Source organism: Lissotriton helveticus, chromosome 7, assembly GCF_964261635.1.
Source record: "Lissotriton helveticus chromosome 7, aLisHel1.1, whole genome shotgun sequence".
Taxonomy (NCBI): domain Eukaryota; kingdom Metazoa; phylum Chordata; class Amphibia; order Caudata; family Salamandridae; genus Lissotriton; species Lissotriton helveticus.
In genome coordinates this window covers 1,504,941,577-1,504,966,060 of record NC_136068.1, presented here as the reverse complement: position 1 = coordinate 1,504,966,060, position 24,484 = coordinate 1,504,941,577, and positions in this window count along the sequence as shown.

Below are 24,484 nucleotides of genomic sequence, written 5' to 3'. Positions count from 1 at the left end.
GCTCGTCCGCTGCGCTTCCTGCCCAGGCACATGATATGGGGAAAAGAAGGGGCGTGGCCTCAAGGGGGCGTGACTAGCGAGCACGCCTGCGATGGCGGCCGCTGAACAACAACAAACAATTACCGCAGCAGCGATCAGTTGGCTGCGCGGTATGAGGGCGGAATAGAGTGGGTTTCCACCGAGGTCAGGTAGGCTTTTAGAGGTTTTTAAATCAACATTTAAAAGCAAATTACACAGAATTACACAGTTTTAAAACAGAGATAGCGTACCTCCGGAGCCCGGCTTCCGCCTCAGGTCTGGGAATCTAGTTTCTGTTGAGGCTTCAGATGCGGCGCCTTTTAACAGGGTAGGGGGCGTGGCCTCAAGGGGGCGTGACTAGCGAGCACGCCTGCGATGGCGCCGCTGAACAACAACAAACAATTACCGCAGCAGCGATCAGTTGGCTGCGCGGTATGAGGGCGGAATACTCTTACTCTATTTTAACTATAGCATTAATATTAATGCCAAACGAACAGAAAAGCAGAAAGCGGCAAAACAAGCTTCGGCATGTGAGAACACAAAGCGGCCATCTTAATGCTAGTGCGCAAGCGCAAAGATTCCCACCAGAACTGCGAGTACGTCACGTCACGTGATTGTGACCAACGCATGCGCAGAAGAAAACCCGCCAAGCAGAGGCCATTTTTAGTGGCAAGCGTATTAATGTTAATGAACACATAGGCAAGCATCACTGGGACACCCAATATGTCAGAATAAAAGGGGAAATTAGTAAGACAAACATGTTGGTTATATTTCATTACTGTTATTCGAGGTTCTTGATACAAGCAAGCCGCTTTACGTGCAAATTCTTGCTCCATCAATCCCCTCTTTGATGATATTTTATATCATCACAAATCAATAGAACCAGATGGCAACTTATCCCAGTTTGCCCAATTCAATTTCTTCAAACATTCTGTTCAATTTCTCTTTTGTTTCTTTATTAGGGTGAGAATTTTTCACCCTTTTATAAAGCTGGTTATTCATTTCTTCTAATTCAAGTTCATCCACATTTCTCTTTACTCCTCTCTGGTTCACAGTATACTTTTTCTGGTGCTTTCGACATTTACAACAGACGAATATAATGAATACTACTAAACCTATTTCCGCAATGGGCATCAGTACCTTAATTAGAAAACTTCTACCTAAATTAGCAAACCAATGACCTACAGCGGAGAAACCATCAGTAAGTCTCCTCCAGGCACTGTCAACCTCCAGTGGTTTGAGTTCTTTCGCCAAATTAGTAATGTTCCTTACATACCTCTGAATTTCCACACTTTTATCAGGTATGTAAGTGCAACAATGTTGCGCTTTCAACATTCTGCAGACTCCGCCATCTTTTGTCAGTAGAGTATCAAGGGCAAGTCTGTTCTGTAAAACCATTGATCTGACCACAACCATTTCGGTATTGACCATCAGGAAACCTCCAGCAGTGTCGGTAGATAACCGATCTACTACTGTTGACAATTTGCAAATTTTGTGTGTGTTCAGAACCACTCCCACTGCAGGTATTATTGCGCTAAAAATATCTCCTACAATTTCTCCAGCACTTTCTCTTTTATTTCGTACTAATTGGTTAGTTCCTTCATTGCTTCCAGTGATTTCCCCCACATGGTATATTTTTGGGAAGACAATACCAAAATAGCAACTCCTGTACCAATGGTCGGGCAATTTGAAGTAAGCCTTGTTCCCACAAATAAAATAAATTCCAGGAAACACAGGCTCTGTCCCATGTTTGAAACCCCAACCTCCAATTACCTTGTAATTATGTTCACATTCACTGGAACTAATGAAAACATTGTATTAATAACTAGTCTTTTCCCTTTTAAGACAGAGCTTCCCCTTCTTTTCGAAATCCAAAAGCATAGCAGTATTAGCTCCACCGTTTGGGGTGCTCCCTATACTCTCTGCCCATTTAGGAACCTTCTGGTTCTTGTCTTTGGCTTTCTTTTGGAAACTCTCTCTTCTCTTCTCTACCATGTACAGAAATTCTTTTTCCTTTTCATGTAAAGAACAGGTCAGGTTATTTTTATGTGCATCATCTATATTAATTTTTCCTACAGTTAGAAAATAATCACTCATGTACTTAGCTACATCTCTAGTTGTATGTACAGGGTTCAGGTTTCTTCGAACAGGAAGTTCAGAAAATGTCACGTCAGAGTTTGAATAGTAATACTGTAAAGGTCCTCTTTTGTAAAATAAGCTAGTTAGTATACTACAGGAAATTCCATAGGTTAAGGGCAGGTGATGATAAGTCACGCCTTCAGCCACAGAAGTAGGTAGCTTCATGCAGACATAACAGTCGTCTATTTCCATAGTTTCTACGTAATGCAATAACAGGTTTGCGAAAACATTTAAATGAGTCTAGATCTTAATCTTGTTAAAGTGTAATCCTTCCTCATCTGGTGCTTCTAAGTCTAACTGTCTCCGTTTCAGGCTAAGGGGTTTGTCCAATGTCTCTACTCTTCGTGGTGTAATTCTAGTGTGTGATTCTACAGTGTCGTCAGGTAAGTTATTGTTTGGGTACAAACTTGGGTTTTTGCTCATCATAGAAGGAATGGTTATTGTTAGTCCTATCCAGAGGATCAGTACTATTGCTACACTACATAAACACACTTGGCAGCATGTTTTACAACAACTTCATCTCAGTCTCCCATTCTCAGAAGAATCAGACATTTCGGCTCAAAAGAAGTTTTCAACCCCTCTTTGTAACTCTGCACAGCTTGCTTACTCGAGTAACTTTTAGGGTTGGGTTTGCTTCTTCACTGGTCTGTTCAGCAATCACTTCCCCATCACTTTCATCACTTTTGTCACTTATTTCCAGATTCTCGAACTCCTCCAATACAAAGTAGGTCCACTCAGGGCTTGCGTACTTGTTATTCAGTTTCTTGATGCGAGCACTTCTTCTTTTTATTTTTGTGTGTACTGGGTCAGTTTGACTCGAAACCTCGTTTGTTTGTTCAGGTTCTTCATTTATTGTCTTCAGACGCAGTCTCAGCCTTTTCACAAATCGAGGTACTGAGCCACCTTTTCTGAGTCTCTTAACTGGCACTGTGTCTTTACATTCGTCCAACACTCTTTTGTTTTCGTTCAATTGTGGCACATTTGGATCAAGTTCGTCTTCAGTATTATTCCCTATCTAACTAGGTCCAGGTCTTTCGTCTGTTTCTTCTGCCTGGTCCCTAAACTGACCTTGTTCAGGTTTATGCTGATTTGGGCTTTGGTCTTGCGATCTCTTCTTCCTGAACACAACTGTCTAGTTCTACCTGTTCCTGTTCAAGCTTTTCGAACTTTTGATTTTCTTCCGCATGAACTTCCGCCCTAATTTCTATCTGTCCCTTCTCTGGTGCAGGTGTTCTTGGTGGAGTGTCAATTACCTGCTCTTCCCCTATCTGGTCCTCCTCAGAATCAGATCTTACATGGATTTCGATGATCTGAGTAGCTTCTTCTTCACCTGTCTCGTCCTCACTATCCCACTGTCTATCTAGCTGGGCTTGACTTCTGGTTCGTATAGGGTCAATTGTCAGATCGATGAGTGGAACCCAATCTTCTTGACTGGAGCTCGGTTGTTCTTCTTCAGCTACTTCAGGACCGATGGCTTGGGATCCTTCAGCTGGGCAACCTTCAGCTTCAGTTAGGTCTGGTTCAGTCACTCTCTTCGTGTGGCTGGCATGGATCCAGCGAGGTACTCCTGCACACTTTACAGCTGTGGTGGTAATCAGGATCACCTGTCGTGGTTTTCCCCACCTCGGTTCAAGGCAGCTTTTCCGAGTGTGCTTCTTTATTGCGACCCAATCACCTGGATTCAGGTTATGTGCTGGAGTCGTTGGCCTGGCGACGTCTTCTCCCCCAACCTGGCGAGAGATAGAACTCACTTGGTCAGCCAGTTCCTTACAGTATTCCAGTACCAAATCATCAGATATGCTTATTATCTTGTATCCTGGCACCCATGCTTGTCGCATTGCTCTTCCCATCAGGATTTCATGGGGACTCAAGCCCGTGTTCCCATCTGGAATACTTCTAAGTCCCATCAACACAAGAGGCAGAGCATCTGGCCAATCCAGTTGAGTATATTCACACATCTTTCCCAATCTTGACTTGATCGTGCCATTTATCTGTTCTACCACTCCAGAAGCCTCTGGACGATATGCACAGTGCAGATGTTGCGTGATTTTGAATGCTTCACAGATCTGTTTTATTATTTCATTCTGGAAATGACTTCCTCTGTCAGATTCAATTAAGACTGGGAAACCGTAACGAGGTATTAGCTCCCTAAGTAACAATTTTGGTACCGTGATGCTGTCATTTCTTCGTGCAGGGAAAGCTTCCACCCATTTTGAAAACAGGCAGACAATGACAAGGAGGTATTTCATTCCTCGACAAGGGGGCAACTGAATGAAGTCAAGTTGTAATCTAATAAAAGGGCCTTCTGCCTTTCCAATTTTTCCTGGTAACACTATGGTCTTCTTTCCAGGGTTAAATTGCTGGCATGTCAAACACCTCTGGCAGAGTGCCTCTGCTACGCTTCTGAATCTCGAATTGAACCATGTCTGGCGGAACATGCGAATCATCGCATCTCTGCCCACATGGGTATCTCCATGAATTAATCTGGCCATAGGAGCAAGCATACAGTCTGGCAACACAGGCATCCCATCAAGGTAAACAATGACACCATCTGCATCTCTCCTGCGACACCCAAAGTCTCTCCATCTCTGTTTCTCTTGTGGCTCTGCTGCTTCCTGTAAGTCTCTCACTTCCTCCCATGTATTCACTCCCTCTAGCATCAAAAGTTGGCAGCTGCGTCCAGGTTCCCCAACCCTTATATTGATTGAGATTTTGTACTTTGCACAATGTTTGGCATATTTATTACCTGCTGTCACATTGTCATCACCAGATTTGTGAGCAGTACACTTGACCACCGCCAATTCTTTTGGTAACTGGATTGATTCCAGTAAATCCTGCACATATTTTCCATTTCGGATAGGGGTACCTGAAGAAGTCAGGAACTCCCTCTGTAGCCACAATTGGCTAAAGTCATGCACAACCCCATAACCATACTGGCTATCCGTATACATGGTTATTATCAAATTTCTCCCAAATTTACAAGCTTTTGTCAATGCAATTAATTTGGCTATTTGTGCAGACTTGACTCCATACAAATAGGATGCTTCCACTGGACGATCTAAAGTGCACACTGAGTAGGCGGCGCTCAGGCCTCCATCCTCATGTCTCATGCATGAGCCGTCTACAAACAGCTCATAATCTTCTCTGTACAAAGGGTTTTCTTTAATGTCTGGGCGTGGTTTTGTACTGAATTCAGTCAAGTCAATGCAGTCATGTGCAAGTTCTTCCCTTACTTCCTCTGCAAATGAGCTAGGTAGTAAGGTAGCTGGATTCAAAATGTTACATCGTTCAATGGTTACATTTCCTGCACCTACAAGGATTCTCTCATACTTAGTCAGCCCACTAGGTGTGAGGTACTGCGTCTTGGTTCGTGTTAACAGAATCACAACGGAGTGTGGAACATATACAGTTACTGGATGTCCCATCACAATGGACTCACTCTGCTCCAGACTCATGTAAGTTTCAGCTACAGCTTTCAAACACCCAGGTAATCCAGCTGCTACTGGATCCAATGTAGAAGAAAAGTATGCCACTGGACGTCGAGTCATACCATGAATCTGGGTCAGGACTGAAAGTGCACAATTGTCTTGTGTGTCACAGAACAGAGCAAAATCTTTTGAATAGTCAGGCATTCCTAAGGCAGGAGCAGTACAGAGACAATCTCGTAATTTTATAAAGGCTGACATGCTTTCGTCATCCCATTCCACTGGGTCTTGAGCTCCTTTCCTTGTCATCTTTATTAATGGTTTTGCGAGGACTGCAAATCCCACAATCCATTGCCTGCAGTACCCTACAACTCCAAGGAACATTCTAATTTCCTTCTGGGTATTTGATAACTCCATGTTTCGAATTATCCTGATTCTTTCCGAGGTGACTTTCCTGATACCTCTCTCTATCTGGTGCCCCAGATATTTCACTGATGTGGTACAGAATTGCAACTTTTCTGGAGATACTTTATGCCCTCCCTCACGTAAATGGTTCAGCAAGGCAATAGGGTCAGTTACACAGTCTTTCCGACTCTTAGACACCACCAAGAGGTCGTCTATGTACTGCACCAGAACTGATTTTCCCAGCAAGATTAGGGTCTCAAGGCACTTTTTCAGAATCTGATTAAAGATAGAGGGGCTTTCTGTATACCCCTGAGGGATGCGATTCTAGACGAACACGTGACTGTCGAATTCAAATGAGAAAAGAAATTTGCTGTCTGGATGCAATGGAATTGAAAAGAATGCATGACATAAGTCAATGACGGTAAACCATCCAGCATTCCATGGAATTTGGTATAGAATCACTGCAGGGTTTGGCACGACAGGACAACAAGGGACTACAATTTTGTTAACCTTGCGCAGGTCCTGTACTACCCTGTACTTACCACTAGGTTTCTTGATTCCAATTATGGGTGAGTTACATGGGCTGCTCATTACTTCTTGTATGATGTTTGCTTCTAACAATCTTTTTATTTCAATGGCAACTCCTGCTTTTACTTCTGCACTCATTTTGTACTGTTAAATATTTGGGTATGCTGCATTTTCTTTTATGGCTATTTTAATTGGGTCAACATTTTCCATTAGTCCTACATCTTTTCCAGTAAAATCCCATACTTCTGGTTTCACTGTCTCTTGGAGCTCTTCTGGTAAGTCTTTTAATGTCAGTCTTTTAATTTCTGAGTCGGGTCTTGCTAACATCAATTTGTAAATTCCATCTTCGTCTGGGGTTTGAATCTCAACGCCATTTGGTGTGAAAAAGATAGTGCAGTTCATTTTACACAACAAATTTCTTCCTAACAAGTTTACAGGACTAGAGTCGCAAACGACAAATCTATGCATTTCCTTGAAATTCCCAATTATAATCTCCATAGGCTTGGTAACTGGGGTACTAATTAGCTGATTAGAAACGGCCACTACTTGGATCGCTTCTCCCGAGAGGGGTAGGTTTGGAACGTCTGCTGTTCTCACAGTAGAACGGGTAGCACCAGTGTCCAACAAAAAGGTGACATCATTTCCTTCAACCTTTCCTCCAACTGGTCCACCGGCAAGGAGGCGCCAAGCACGCACTCCTCGTCCTCCCCCCTCAGGCACCGTCAGTAGGTGTCATCACAGAGAAACGTGTCATTCAACAGAAATTGTGAGGATGCTGTATTTCTATTCTCCCTTCCTTCCAACACCTCGGTATCTTCGCCCTGTTGTGCTTTGCTCCTATAATTTTGTCTAGGTGCACGAGGCAACTGATTCTGCTTTACCTGTTGCTGGGTCTTTCGTGGTTTCTCATTCTGCGTCTGTGGATTTAAATCAATTATTGGTACATTATCATTCTGTGCATGTGGACACTCGTCTCTCCAGTGACCTATCTGACCGCACCCGTGACAGGGGAACCTCTTTTTGGCCTCTTCTCTGCTCATTTTTATCCTAGGCTTTCCCCCACCCCCGGGGCTTTGTTTCTGATTACTGGTTAATTTATTTAGCTGTTGTTCCTGTTGTTCTGCCAATTTTACCTGTGCCCACATGACCTTTTCCTTTAATGCTTTTCGTTTGTCTGCCATCTCATCCTCGCAATATTTGGCATACTTTAGGACCTCATCAATTGGTTTAGACTGCCAACAGATTTTAATGTCTTTGATCCATTGCGAAATCTCAGGTCTTAACCCTAATACAAACCTGTAAATGAAATGGGTCATGTCCTTCATCTCAATGTTGTCCAGACCACTGTACGTTTTGAACACCTGTAACAGTCGTTCATAATAGGAATGCACAGTTTCATCTCTATCCTGGGTAGTTCTATCTATTCGGGTCCAATCAGTTTCCTTTGCAGGCACTTTTCCCTTCAGATGCAACATTACCTGGTTGTACTTTTTCATTACCTCGGGTGAAGGAGCCCCTGTGTTAGGGTCCCTCGGGAATTCCTCACTAGGCCAATCAATAGCAATTTTGCATTTTGTCCACAAATCTACAGGAACTACAATGTCAAAGAAACCATCCAAATCTTTCCAAAGGCATTTTTGTACTTTCACAAACCTTTCTACCTGTCTGTACCAATCTACAGGTTTTTCTCATAATTTCTGGAAGTCATTGGTAATGGACACAATATCCTGTCGGGACCGTGGAACATGCACATACTTTCCACCTGGCACTTCTCGCATAGGATATCATTTTTCTGCCTTGTCTGCTTCTTTTAAGACATACTCGGAAGCCATCTGTTTTGATCTAATCTCCTCCTTTTTCTTTGCCCACCTGGCTTTCCATTTTTCTAATTCTCCCCATTTTTGCAACAAGTTCAACAATTCTCTGATCTGTACCTTTTTCCCTGACACATTCATGTTTTCTTTGTCTGAGAACTCTGCTCTGTAGGGTTTTTGCAACACTTTAGATTTCCCCATATCTATTTCCATACTAGCCGCTGTGTCCATTCATTTTTCATGGAACACCCTGGTATTACGGGTGATACTCTTGCAGATAAACAGCAATTCTTCCTCGGAAAAAGTATTTAGTCTGTCTAACCCCACATTTCCAGCCATCAGTTCTTCCAATTCTATTCTTAATTTGTATATATCTAATGGTTTCGACTGAGTATTTTGTTTCTCCAATTCTCGACTCCATCTCTCAATTTCTTCAGGAGTCACTACTGTGGCACTTCTAGTACCGGAAGCTGAAGCTGACTCAATCTGCACTTCTCCTGAATTGAAAGGGGTATTCTTTCTCTGTGAACCCCTTTCCAGCTCTCTTACTGGCAAATCCATCAAGGAAATTACAGATTCACATTCACTTGCCTGATCATCTACAATTAAAGGCTTTTTTCTTGGCTGTACTACAGCTGGGGTAATAATCAGTGTCTTGGGACACCCCTGTTTATCTCCGTACAGAGAGGAACAACTGGTCCAATAGTTACTGGAATTGTCAAGGCTTCAGGACTTGTGTTTAGTTGGGAAATTTTCTGAATTAATTCTGTTCTCTGTTTAGCTATAGCCTCTCACTCTCTCTCCTGTAGTACTCTTTCCAGGCTTGTTTCAGGTACTATTTGCGGAGTCAGGGTTGGAGTATAATTTGGGGCTGTCGGATGTATCATACCTGGTCCCTCACCATAGTTAGGTTTCCGGAACGGATTCCCTGTGCTTAAAGATCTCGGCTCCTCCTGATAAGGAGGTATTAGACAGCCGTCTCTCACACTTACTGGTCTTGATCCCTCCTGGTAAGGGGGTCTTAGGCAAGCATTCCCTATGCTTGAGGATCTGTGTCCTTCATTATAAGGAGGTGGATTCTTCATTAATAATTCCTCCAAATAATCATCGTCTGAATCCCCCCCGGTCATCAGATGCTTTGTCTTTTCTGTCCTTTCCCCTCCCATGGGTTCCTCTAGTGCCATCATAGGGTACAGTCCTTCTACTATCATGTTTTGTCTCCATTGTTTCATTCTTTTCTCTCGGGTTTCTTGTTTCACTTTTGGATACCATTTAGTTAACCCTTTATCCATTTGGGGTTTGTCTCACTCAAAAGCCTCTATCTCCCATTCCTCTAAGGCCTCATATTGCGTTAATCTGGGTCGGGGATGTAAATCATTCATTCGGGTTCTCAGATTGAAATGCCAAAATTCTGTCATTTTTAGTATATTCCACCCAATTTTCTAACCACACACATGAGTGGTATCCTTTATCAAACATCATGAATGACGCAGGAGTATTAGGTGGAGGAATGACAACTCCTTCTCTAGTTTTGATAGACTTGTCTTTCTTGAAATAATTCTTTACCTTTTTTACTAAGGTCATTTTCCTCTTATTTCCATACATAATGCTACAGTTACGACCTTTCCACTTTTCTTTAGCAAACCCTAGATATCTTGGATCAGGTCTAGTCTCCGGAGTATACGTATGCCACATATACTTTTCCGCAACTTACTTTTGTTTACAAAAGCGTCTTTTATTTTCGTGCAACCAATCAGATGCGCGATTTCAAATAACCTCAACCAATGGGTGCGCGGCCTTTCTCGTAAACAAGTTCTCACGCTCTCGTGCTCACCCCTCCATCACAATTCCACCTCCACTACACGCCCGCTGTCTCGACCAATACCAGCGCGGCACAAAATGACATCAGCGCAGCTCCGCGACTGACTCCCTCCTTCACAAGGTAAGAAACACTACGATTTCTACCTTTTAAAGTGCAAGTGCTCAGTTTAATTAACAACGTAAACACATTCGCCACTGTACTCGAGTGTCTAAAAAGAAAAGATTTCTTTCACTGCAAGTAAACTTCTTCTATTTACTTTTCAAATACTGCGAGTAGATCCCTTCTGCCTACCCTTCACACAAGCATCAGTAAACCTGCTACTCCTTCGACTCATCCACTGTGGGATATATACTAAGCCAAAAGTTTCACTAGTGAACTCCTTTGCTACCAATCAAGCTTAGACGAACCTGCTACTCCTTCCGGGTGACCCTTACTAGGTTATATCACAACAGAAGTTTTTGCCAGCGAACTCTTTGCTACCATTTATTCAAACATTTATTCAGAAAACCCTAATTAGTGCTTCCAGTTCTGCCTAACCTGCACCAATTTTCCTCTAGCAAGTGACCTCTCTACGGCGTGGATTCTCCCCACCACCCGCTATTCTATTCCCCGGGGATTCCAGACAAACATATAACAATCACTAACGAATACTATTAGTACATTTATCAATATAACAGCAAGAAAAACAATTTAAAACATTTCATAATTTTTCAAAGCAATAAGCAACAATTTTTTCATCTGATCGATCAATACCTTTAGCAGCAATAAGATTTTCACAGTTAGCAGCAAATAACCTATCTACCTATCTTAACTAGTCCTACCTAACTTTAACTAGTCCCTAACCATTTCCTCTGCTACCAGAAAATTCATGATAGAGCTCGCAGGTCACCCGGCCATACATTTACCATATACGCATTGGGCCCATAAAAAATTAAATGTACCATATTTATTTATCGGGTAACCTTACACTCTACTACCAGTAACCCTGTTCCTTCCTATTGTATTTCCAATGTACCCAACTTACCAATCCACCGCTACGGGTACCTATGACCACAATGGATCAGGGAGCTAGCTGTAAAAGAAAAGCAGACACCAAAATACCTTTTCTATATTTGTACTCATAAAATAACCAGAGACACTGGAAGTTTTAAAACCTTTATCTAAAATACATCAGTTTCATTAAGCATTAGGTTTACAGCGAATAAACTGTCAATAACTAAGATTATAAAGAGCACGTATCCATATAGGAAATAAATCAGGCCAACCATTTAGAATTCTAAAGGGGAGGTAAGGACAAGGAACATGCTAGTAAGAATTTTTTAGGATTTTAAACTAGACATAGAGTTACTAGAGGACGGGGAAAAATAAGGAACATGCTAAAATATACACAGTACGAGGATTTTGTCAGTCTATGGAGACTCGAAAAGTAACATGTAACTATAGGGAAGGTAAAAATGAAACACGCTAATATATCAAAGCAACCATTTCAAATAACCAAAGAAAAATAAAGAAAAAGGAACAAACTGTATTTTCATGAACTGGAAACAGGAATGTCCTTAAAGGATGGGTAAGAAATGGAACTTGCTAGAATAACAACTATAATGTATGACCTTTTCATTTGTCAGTTCAAAGAAAACATGGAAAATCAATATGCAAGACCACGTTTTATTAGAGCAAGGGAAAGAATGAAAGATGCAGAATAGATTGCCCAGCACTATATTTACCTAGAACGGTGTGAAGACCAACCCTGGCCACGGGTCAGTTAAGGACAGGAGAAACCCCAAGGAAGGACAGTCGCCAGTAGACCAGCAGGTGCAGAATGGACACCCAGGACAGGACAGGAAAACCAGATTAGGATCAGGACAGGACCACCAAGGTAAGACCAGCACCCGCAGTTCGGAAGCAACGCCTGCACTCCACCCTCTCTGCAGCTATCAGTCAGAACCCCGATTGGGTTATCGAATTTCCCAGCAAAGTGCTCCGCCAGCACTTAAGGTTTCAGAACCTCGCTTGAGTCTCTGGAAATTACAGACAGAGTGCTCCGCAGCTCTCTGTATCAGTCACCTATTGAGTGCGTTGGGTCAGTGACAGGTCAGCTATTCAGACAAGTCGGACAATTTCTCTAGCTAAACCTAGGCTAGTTATACTGTTTTTGGGTCAGTGTACCACCCCCCAAATGTTGCAAGTGTAAGAATCCCCAATTTCGATTGGTCCTCAAGTAGGATAGGTTAACACACCAACCAGAATCTAGTTTCACAAGTCCTAATTTACATCTTTTGGGACCGCCTATTGAATTTGGGGTTCCCATGACTTAAGTCTCAATATTACAATAGCGCATCTATGAATTATGATACATTAAGTACATGTCAGCTTCTTTTGCTAGGTGAAGGTGCATCTTCCCAGGCACATCTTGGCTGAGACCTCGGGTTGGCAAGTGTTCAATGTCATAGAGCTCGTCCACTGGCGAAAATTGTCATGCGCAGAAGGCTGTTCAATATGGAGTATTCCCATCCCTCATGCCCACGGATTTCGATACATGAAAAGTAAGCGAAAACAATTTAGAACACAGAAAATAAATGAATACAGTGTATACCAGGAATCCCTACATGGTTCCCCTTACTCTATTTTAACTATAGCATTAATATTAATGCCAAACGAACAGAAAAGCAGAAAGCGGCAAAACAAGCTTCGGCATGTGAGAACACAAAGCGGCCATCTTAATGCTAGTGCGCAAGCGCAAAGATTCCCACCAGAACTGCGAGTACGTCACGTCACATGATTGTGACCAACGCATGCGCAGAAGAAAACCCGCCAAGCAGCAGCCATTTTTAGTGGCAAGCGTATTAATGTTAATAAACACATAGGCAAGAGTCACTGGGACACCCAATATGTCAGAATAAAAGGGGAAATTAGTAAGACAAACATGTTGGTTATATTTTATTACTGTTATTCGAGGTTCTTGATACAAGCAAGCCGCTTTACGTGCAAATTCTTGCTCCATCACCGCCGTTAAAGTGCTTGCTCTTCCACATGCAAAGCGCTGTCACATTTTATGTTGGTTTTCAGTGCCTTACAGACAATCCAGTTTAAGGACGTGTGGGCATTCTCCCTGGGATTTGCAGCTTGGAGTTCATACCCTGACTAATGAACCTCTGGCAATACCCCAATAATTTGACATTACAGTCTCAAAGTTTGGAAACCAGTGGTGGGGGGGGACTTGACACCTTCTGCAACGATACGAGCTAGAATTAGAATAATTTCTCTCATTGTTGACCTCTGTTAAGGTTAGTTTTTTTTAACTTCAGTCACACTTTGTTGTTGGTAATTGCTCAGAAGTGACCACAAGCATTTGTGAGCACTGTTAAAAGATTCTATCAATCAATCAATCAATCAGGACACTTGTATAGCGCACTACATACCCATGAGGGTCTCAAGGTGCTGGGGGTGGGGGGGGGGGGGGTTTGCTACTGACTGAAGAGCCAGGTCTTGAGTAGTCTTCTGAAGGCCAGTAGGTCTTGGGTCTGCCGTAGGTTGGTGGGGAGCGTGTTCCAGGTCTTGGCAGCGAGGTGGGAGGAGGATATGCCTCTGGCTGTCGTTCTTCGGATGCGGGGGACAGCGGCAAGGGCGTGGTCGGTAGAGCGGAGCTTGCGGGTGGGGGTGTAGAAGCTGGGTCGTCTGTTGAGGTATGCTGGGCCGGTGTCGTGGAGAGCTTTGTGTGTGTGGATGAGGAGTTTGAAGGTTATCCTCTTGATGACGGGGAGCCAGTGTAGGTCTCTCAGTTGGGGAGTGATGTGACTGCGGCAGGGGATGTTGAGGATCAGACGTGCTGAAGTGTTCTGGATGCGTTGCAGCCATCTCAGGTGCTTGGCTGATGCTCCTGGGTAGAGGGCGTTACTGTAGTCCAGCCTACTGGTGACGAGGGCCTGGGTGACTGTCATTCTTGTTTAAGTGGGGATCCACTTGAAAATCCTACGTAGCATTCGGAGGATGTTGAAGCAGGAGTAGGAGACGGCGTTGATCTGTTTAGTCATGGTGAGGGTGGAGTCGAGGATGACCCCTAGGTTGCGTGCGTGGTCTGTGGGTGTTTGAGCAGTTCCCAGTGTGGTCTGCCACCATGAGTCGTCCCAGGCTGAAGGGGTGGACCCAAGGATGAGGACCTCCGTTTTGTCCGAGTTCAGCTTCAGTCGGCTGTTCCTCATCCACTCGGCGACGGCCTTCATTTCTTCGTGGAGGTTGGTTTTGGCTGTGTGGGGGACTTTGCTGAGAGAGATGATCAGCTGGGTGTCGTGGGCGTATGAGATGATGTTGAGATTGTGTTGACGGGCGACGTGGGCGAGGGGTGCCATGTAGATTTTGAACAGCGTTGGGCTGAGGGACGAGTACTGGGGTACACCCCAGATGATCTTGATGGTCTTGGAGTGGAAGGTGGGGAGGCGGACGCTCTGAGTTCTGCCGGAGAGGGAGGATGTGGTCCAGTTCAGGGCCTTCCCTCGGATTCGGCATCGTGTAGGTGTGTGCGTAGGGTGCGGTGGCAGACCGCGTCGAAGGCGGCTGACAGGTCCAGAAGGATGAGGGCTGCTGTTTCTCCGTTGTCTAGCAGGGTCCTGATGTCATCTGTGGCGGCGATGAGGGCAGTTTTGGTGCTGTGGTTGCTGCGAAAACCGGATTGGGATATGTTGGAACTGGCCCTTCTTGCAGGGTCATCCCCAAACTTTTTTCTTCTTCCTCCCTTATTTTTCCTGACCCGTGGCTGTTGGCAATAGGACTCTGCACACTTTACCACTGCTGATCAGTGCTAAAGTGCATAAGCTTTCTGTGTAAATTGTTATGATGATTGGATATCCATGATTGGCATATTTGTATCACCAAGAAGTCCCTAGTAAAGAGCACTGAGTGTGCCAGGGCTGGTGATGACAAATGCTACTAGTGGGCCTGCAGCACTGATTGTGCCACCCACATGAGTAGCCCCAAAATGGTGTCTCAGGCCTGCCACCGCAGTGCCTGTGTGCAGTCTGTGAACTGCCATGTCCTCCTGGTCAGTGTCCCCACTGACCAGGCCTAACCTTTCCCTTTTTGTGCACATTGGTCACCCCTATGGAAGGCCCAAGGTACCCCCCTGGGCAGGGTGCAATGTATGTGAAAGGTAGAGCATGTACTGGTGTAGGTGACATGCTCTGGTAGTGAATTACAGCCATTTTCGTTTTTCACTATTGTAAGGCTATCTTGCTCCCTAGGTTAACATGGGGGATGCTGGCTACAGTGGCCACCAGCATTTCTTCAAATAGGAACAAGATAGGGCATAAGAGTCTAGTATCCCTGAACTCAGAATTTAATAACACATCTTTTAGAAAAGGTTGTTTTTTAAATCCTGTGTTTGAGAACAGCACTTTTAGAAAGTTGCTGTTCTCTTGTCTGACCCTTCTGTGTGCCTGGGCCTGTTTGTGTATTGACTGTCTGGTTTGCGAGTGACAGGGGCTGGGGATTCCCCAGGAGGTTGGCTGAGTCAGCCCTAGGCTGAATGACTGCATTTGCAACTTGAGTGGTGGGAGGAGATAGCACCTGGGCCTGAATAGGGCTGTGCCTGCCTTCCACAATGCTGGCTCCACCTCCTGCTGGGCGCCTGACGACCCTGCCCCTCACTCTGAAAGGAAAGGAGAAGCTAGGAAAACAAAGTGCTCAAGAAACACCCAGAACTGGTTCAGACCGGGCTCAGGGCCCACTTGCACAAAGAGAACAAAGACTTTTAGGGGTATAAGTACAGGACCCCTGACAGCAGAAAATTAGATCATCCTGGAATCAAGAAGGAACCTCTGCCAAGGAGAAAGCTGAAACTGAAGAAGGAAGATTGTCCAGCTGTTGCTCTGCTGGATTGTCCTGCTGTTGCTTTGCTGCCAAGGAGAGGGGAAGGACTTTGCTTTGTGCTGTGTCCCCTTGCTTGAAGGAATCTCCAAGGGCCTGAGAAGAGCTGGCTCCCTGTTCTGAAGTACCAGGAACAAAAGGACTTCACCCCCAGCTTCCCCTGAGCTCTACTGAGAGAGTTCTGTCCTTCCTGGAGTGCTTGGCCCATGTGTGGTGCCTCTGGAAGTTGTACCTGTGTTGGGAAGCTGGAAACCAAGCTTGAGAGACTTGGCTAAAGATAAGTTATCGCATCGCTCGCTGCTGAGCGCATTCCCGACAGTGCGAGAAGATTCCCGCCGCTTCGAAGGTCGAGAACGTCGCAGCGCCTGTTGCCGCTGTCAGAGCCGTCGCATCCTTCGTTTGCGTCGAACATCGCTGCGAGTGTCGTCGCAGAGCCTGTCGTCGCTGGGTGAGATCGCCACACCGCCTGCTTGCGGACCGCATCATGTCGCTGCGAGAGTCATCGCCGAAGCCAAAGCATCGAGGGGCTGTGAGAGAGAAGATCACCGCTGGTCCGCCCATCGTCTCCCCGGAGATCGTCGCACCTGCAAAGATCGTCGCATCGTGCCTTTGCGAGAACAAACTTCCTACGGAACCTACACACCGGAATCCATACAAGTATCCTTCCTCCCCAAACAGACCGGATTCGTCGCAACACGCTCGCTGCTGCAGCGGGGCTGTCGCAAACGCCTCCCGAGGGTCTCAGGAGCAACGCATCGCTTGTTTTCCACCGCACCAGCTTCTACTTTTTTAACTTTGTCGCAACTAAAGGTACTGTGAGCTAAACGTGACGCAACTGTGAACTTTTCACGTAACTGTGGATTATTTTATCGCAACCTAAAGAATGTTAACGCAACCTGAAGAATTTTTATCGCAACCTTAAGAACTCTTTTGAAACCATATTCTTGAACTGGGTATGTTGGATTTTTGTCGTTTTGGTCTTGTGTAGTTTAGATTGTTATTGTTATTGTTAACTTGGTCTTTTATAGCTCCAACTCACCAACAGGTCTCAAGGCGCTTGGAAACAAACCAGCAACAACGATTCATAAGAAATGAAGTGGTTCAGGGACCAGAGCTATGATCTATTTAGCTGGGTCGAGAGCCTCCCTAAACAAGAAAGTTTTTAACAGCTTCCTAAAGCGCAGCAGGTTCGCTTCTTTCCGAAGTGTTTCTGGTAAGTTGTTCCAGATCTGCGGAACCAGAACCGAGAAAGACCTGCCTCCTTTAGTTTTTAACTTATAGCGGGGGCAGACTAGAAGCTGAGAGTCGGCGGACCGCAAAGCTCGTCTGGGGTATATACCTCCAGGCGCTCTTTGATATACGCAGGGGCCAGCCCATAGATGGCCTTGCGGGCTGTACACAGGCTCTTAAACTCTACCCTCTGTTCAATGGGGAGCCAATGTAACTTGAGGAGTAGAGCAGTAGCATGTGATCTTCTAGGTAGCTTGAAGATCAAACGCGCTGCATCATTTAGGACCACCTGTAATTTGTTAATCAAAATTTTGGGTAGACCCAGATAAAGGGCGTTCCCGTAATCCAACCTCGAGACAATAGTGGCAGAAACTACCATCCGAAGTGCGGAATACGAGAGAAGAGGGGCCAGCTTTCTTAGCTGTCGGATCAGGCCAGTACACATCCCCACTACTGAGGAGATCTGACTGGCCATTGACAGCTCATTGTCGATTTTTATTCCAAGGCTTTTTACCTTATCACTGGGTATCGGTGAAGGCCCTAGTTCTTTGGGCCTGTAGAGGTCACTCCAAGGTGATGCTAGAGTAGAGACCACCAGTACCTCCGTTTTTTCCGGATTTATTTTCAGCAGATTGGCTGTCATCCAGCCAACCGTATGTCTGAGTATGTTCTGAGCACTGGTTTGTGCTGAGATCGTATTATCGATACTCAGCAATAACTGGGTGTCGTCAGCATAATTAAATACACGGCAACCCATGTCAGCTAGAGAAGCAATCAACGGCTGGAGGTACGGGTTAAAAAGCAGTGGGGACAGTACGGAACCCTGAGGGACTCCGCACTCTATCACACCTGCTTTCGAAATAGCATCCCCCAGTTGGATCCTCTGGGTCCTACCGGTCAAGAAAGATTGAAGCCATTGATGGACCTGACCTCTTATCCCAAAAGCAGCCAATCTATCCAATAGCAAGGAATGGCTGAAAGTATCAAACGCCGCTGATCGAGCTAAAAGTATCAGGGCGCTTGGTTTTTTACTGTCAGCCATACCTCTCAGTTCATCCAGCATAGCAAGCAACACCAACTCAGTGCTGTGATGTGCCCGCAATCCCGCCTGACGCTCCTGGAGAAGATGGTGTGATTCCAGGAACGAGGAAAGGGACTTCAGCACATGTTGCTCTAGAATCTTGGACAGATAGGGCAGTTGGGATATTGGCCTATAGTTTTTTTAAATGGCTGGGTCAGCTCCAAGCTTTTTCAACAAAGGCCTAACCCGTGCCTCCTTAAGACTTGATGGTAAATGGCCGGTCTCCATTGAGCTGTTGAGAATGGAGATAATATGATTTTCCAAAATAGGACGCGCAAGGCTAAAGACCCTGGGGGGACACGGGTCTGCTGGGGAGCCTGACTTAATGTTATTCATAATCTGCTCCAGGCTTGGCGGGTCTAATTCAGGAAATTTCACAAGATATACTCCAGTTGAAGACTGAACTTCGTGTAACGGACAAGGGTCCTTCATGGCCTTAGCCTTGATCTCCAAAAGGATAGTATTCAATTTCTCAAAAAAGAAGTTTTGGAAACTATCGGCCGTTATTATTATTTCCGATGTATCTTGTTTTTTGGACAGTTCGGTTAGGATTTTAAATGTTTCCTTCTGAATATTGTCCGCCTGACTTATACGGGATTCATAAAAGTCTGCTTTTGTTGTCATAATCAATTTCTTATATGTCTTCAGTGAGGTTTTGTATTGTTCCCTATCTGTTCCCTCTTTAGTTCTCCTCCAGGTCCTTTCTAGGCACCGGAGTTTCTTTTTATGGTCCCTTAGAAGCGGGGTGAACCATGGGGCGCCTTTTATTATTCCTTTTACTTTTTGTACTTTCTCCGGGGCTATCTGGTCTATTGCCTGACTCAGATTCTGCATTAGATCTTTATAGTCCTGCTCCAAATCCCCCTTTAGAACAAAGGTTTGGACGCGGTTAGGTAGGCTACAGGTCAAGGTTTGAGAATCTACTTTAGTCCACTGCCGGACTTTTTTTAATATAGGGGGTTTTTGGGACACATGGCTTTCGATCGGGATCTCACAATTCACCAAATAGTGGTCCGACCAGACACAAGGCAAAATGTCCCCAAGTTTTACCCTTGGATCCGATGTCCAAATGAGGTCTAGGATGTGCCCCTTAACATGCGTGGGGCTATCCACAAGTTGACTAATCCCCGGGGAGGACATAGTATTCTCTAGATAGCGAGATGGCAGATCTTTATGAACTTTATCCCAGTGCATGTTAAAATCTCCTGTCTCTATGATTTTTTGATACCTAGTACATAAGTCAGAGATAATCGGAGCAAACAAATCATTAAAAACTGACGTGGAGTTTGGGGGGGCGATACACAGAGAGGATCACTAAGCATGAATTGTTCAGCATGATCTTTACTCAAAGTATATCTGCGACTTCTATAGTTTCAGCAATGATTTTGACAGCTTTTAGATTTTTCTTGAACAGAATTGCGACCCCCCACCCCGAGCATTTTCCGCGCGGTTGTGCCATACCGCGTCATAATTTCTAGGAAGGGCAGCTATAATGTCTGGCAGGGAATTTTCACCTAGCCACGTCTCCGTGGGTGTCAAGATATCAATAGCATCGTCCTGAAGAAGAGTGAAAACCTCAAGATGGTGCTTTTGGAGCGACCTAGTATTTAGACAGGATAATTTCAAGGAGGGGGGAGCAGTTTTGGAAGAACCCCTGGGAGGGTGGAGAATATTCAAATCTTTTAATCTGGTCACAATAGCAGGGTCCAGACCCTGTCTACCCAAATCCAAGTCTCTCAAGTCTGTAGAGGAAAATATCAGTCGGTGATCAAGAGTCCTGACCCCTGACCCCGTCCGAGCGCGGACGGGCGCAGACGGGCAGGACTCTGGCACGACTCCGGTGCAGGTCCGGCGCGTCCGCAGTACGCGTCCGCTGCGCGGAGCCATAGTCGTCTTATTTAAGCGCTGCTAGAGCGCGTCACCCACCGCCTCCTCACCCAATATGGCCGCCAATTACCCGGGAGCCGGCCCTCGGCGTCAACACTCGGCCGAGAGCAGACTCGAGGCAGAGGGAGGGGGTAGAGGAACACAGAGCGCGAGGAAGCGCTAAAGAAGTCTCAAGGTGCTTTTTAAATCAAGCCAATAAAATACACGCTTTTTAAAAGTGCAACTGAATGCTAAATGCAAATGTGGCCAAGAAAAGAGGAGAGACCTCCCGGCTTCCGCCTCAGGAGGGAAAGTTGTTGTAGTTCGTTATCAACCGAGAGATAAACGGTTAAGGGGGGGTCCGAGGGGAAAAAAATTATTATAGACCTACTGGTACCTAGTCCCCCAACTAGACACTAAAACACACGGAAGGTACAGAAGGTCTCAGAAATACAGAGGGAGAGAAAAGAAAATAGCAAATCTCTCTATTGGGACCTAATAGTGTCCTCTTTACATGCCCAGAATACACAGTTAATCTGGAAACAACCAAGAAAACAAAAACAAGAGAAGATGCACAAGGAGAGGAAAAAGATACCCATCAGCCCACTCATAAGTGGAATCTCGTCATCTGGGTATATGTTGGTAAATGGTGTCCTCTAGGGTCTGCCTTGGAAACAATCCATAGGACTGCCTAGTGATGGACCCAGAACATTTCACCAACAGATGACAGTATATGAGCGGGAGGGGTTGAGGTTGCAGTGCTCAAAGAAAAAGAAGAAGAAAAGGAAAATAATCCAAGTGATTCTAAAAATACCTACGATGATGTCATGAAATACTTTATTAGGGCTGACCATCAAAGTGGTATGGTTAAAAACAGTATGCTGATAGCATGTAAGGAATTGCTACCCACCAATGTTGTTATTCGGTCAACATGTTTCAGCCTCAAGGGCTTTCGTCAGGACCTATGGTGCTACTGCAACACTTACTTAAGTGATGTGAAAGTGGGATCTACATCTGCTTTCCAAACTGAAAAGAGTGTATCTTCTCCCTTATTGTGGGGAGAGAAAACCTCACCTCACCTGGCCACTGCTCAGGAAGAAAGGGAGGCCACGCACTCTCCGTCGTTGCCTCGGAGTGAAAACTGAGCCGAGGGGGAGGCTCGGCTCAGTTTTCACTCCGAGGCAACGACGGAGAGTGCGTGGCCTCCCTTTCTTCCTGAGCAGTGGCCAGGTGAGGTGAGGTTTTCTCTCCCCACAATAAGGGAGAAGATACACTCTTTTCAGTTTGGAAAGCAGATGTAGATCCCACTTTCACATCACTTAAGTAAGTGTTGCAGTAGCACCATAGGTCCTGACGAAAGCCCTTGAGGCTGAAACATGTTGACCGAATAACAACATTGGTGGGTAGCAATTCCTTACATGCTATCAGCATACTGTTTTTAACCATACCACTTTGATGGTCAGCCCTAATAAAGTATTTCATGACATCATCGTAGGTATTTTTAGAATCACTTGGATTATTTTCCTTTTCTTCTTCTTTTTCTTTGAGCACTGCAACCTCAACCCCTCCCGCTCATATACTGTCATCTGTTGGTGAAATGTTCTGGGTCCATCACTAGGCAGTCCTATGGATTGTTTCCAAGGCAGACCCTAGAGGACACCATTTACCAACATATACCCAGATGACGAGATTCCACTTATGAGTGGGCTGATGGGTATCTTTTTCCTCTCCTTGTGCATCTTCTCTTGTTTTTGTTTTCTTGGTTGTTTCCAGATTAACTGTGTATTCTGGGCATGTAAAGAGGACACTATTAGGTCCCAATAGAGAGATTTGCTATTTTCTTTTCTCTCCCTCTGTATTTCTGAGACCTTGTTCGTTATCAACCATCAACCAATCAAGGATTACATACCTTTATTTTTCTAAACTGTTGTGGAGTCAGTTTGTGGTGTTTTCACTGTGTTACTGTGAGTGTTGGTACAAATACTTTACACATTGCCTCTGGTTAGCCTAGACTGCTCGTGCCAAGCTACCTAGAGGGTGAGCAGGGGTTATCTCAGAGGGTTTCCTCCTTACCCTGACTAGAAGCAAGGGTCCCTATTTGGACAGTGGTACCTACCCCTGCCAACTAGAGACCCCCATTTCTAACAGGATGGGTCTAGGATGCTGTTGTCTTCGAGGTAGCGGGTCAGCTGTTTGTTGACAATTTTCTCGGTGACCTTAGCCGGAAATGGGAGCAAGGAGTTGGGCCGGAAGTTCTTGAGGTCCTTGGGGTCCACCTTTGGTTTCTTGAGTAAGGCGTTGATCTCCGCTTGTTTCCAGGTTTCCGGGAAGGTTGCCGTCTCAAAGGAGATGTTGATCGCTTGGTCTTCATGATCTCCCTGGTGTCCTTATTGTTGATGCTTGTCCAGGAGAGAAGATGGTTGGTGCGTGGGATGGTGGTGGGGGCGGTAGTCGTTGGTGTGGTCATGGCGTTGAAGCTGTCGTGGATGTCGGTGACCTTGCGGAGAAAGAAGGTAGCCAGTGAGTCGCATAGGTCTTGGGAAGGCGGGATGTCGTTGGCATTGGAGCTGGGGTTGGAGAGTTCCTTCACGATGTTGAAGAGCTCCTTACTTCTGTGTGCGTTGTTGTTAAGGCGGTTCTTGAATGAGGCCCTCTTGGCGGCTCTGATGAGTTGGTGATGGCTGCGGGTGGCGTTCTTGTGGGCTATGTAGCTGTCCGGTGATCGTTCGCAGAGCCAGTTCTTCTCCAGTTTTTGGCATTTTCTTTTGGAGGCCTGGAGGTCTTCGGTGAACCAGGTGGCTTTCATACTGGTGTGGCTGTTGGAGGGTGTCTTGAGCGGGGTGAGGGTGCTGGTGCAGTCGTCGATCCATTGTCGGAGGTTGCGGGCAGCGGGGTCGGTGGAGTCGGTGGGTGGGTTCAGGGCGAGGGTGGTGGTGAGCTGGTCCTCTGTGACTTTGCTCCAGCACCGTCGGGGCAGCAGTTGGGTGCGGTGGTACGTGGTGGGCTTCCTGAAGGTGAAGTGGATGCAGTGGTGATCGGTCCAGTGGGGTTCGGTGGTGCGGTTGCAGGAGACGTGGGGACTTGCGGTGAAGATGGGGTCGAGCGTCTGGCCACCGGTAGGTGTGGGTGGGTGTTGTCATGAGCAGTCTGAATCCGAGGTTGTCGAGCAGGGCGGTGGAGTTGGTGTAGTTGTTGTTCTCGAGATGAAAGTTCAGGTCTCCTAGGAGGATGTAGTCCGTGGAGGCGAGGGCGTGCGTGCTGACGCAGTCAACAATGGAGTCGCTGAACTGTGGTCTGGGACCGGGGGGTCTGTAGATGAGGGTTCCTCTGAGGGTAGTGTTGGGATTGGTGTGGATCTGGAAGTGCATGTGTTCGGCGGTTCTGAGGGTGTCGACCCACCCACCAACACACACACCCACCCACACCTTCGCCCACACACACACACACACACAACCCCTCTTTCTCTTTCTCTCTCTTGGTAGTTAACTCAAGCAAGCACATTTCTCACTAGGCATTAATTTCTCACACTCTGCACTTTCACCCGCACCCAAACTCATATGTCACAACACTTACCCTACAGTCACTCCTCTCACCCTACTCTTCCACTGTCACATCGCTCACTGTGCACTCACATATGCATTCCTGTCACTTACACAGCTCACCCTTCACTCACATCTTCACACACATCTTCACTGACATCTTGACTCACATCTGGCTCACATGGGCACAACATTCACCCTGCACTCATATCACACAACCCAGCACAGCACTCACCCTGGAGTCACACCACTTACCCTGCACTTCCTCCTCTCACCCTGCACTCCACAGACAAACCTCGCAGCCTGCTTTCATCAAGGCACCCTGTTCATCCTTCCTGCACACAGGGACAATAGTCTGCCGGAAAACACCTCTTACTCTGCACTAACTCCACTCACCATGCACTCACTAGACACTCTTACCCTTGCCGCTCACCCTGCACCACACACAGGCACACCACTCATCCTGTACTCACACCACCTTGCATTTGATCCTATCAATCTGCACTCACTCCTCCCACCCGACGCTCACATGGGCCCTCCTCTCACATTGCATGCATGCAGCTCACCTGACACTCACATTGGCAAATTTTTCACCATAGACTCTCGCCACTCATGCTACATTCACTCACACTATTCACCATCACCCAGCACTTACATGAGCACACCTCTAACTCTACACATATACAACATTTTACAACTCTCATGAATCTACAAATATTTCTACAAAGGCACCCTTAAGAATACCAGCTCTTTCCGTG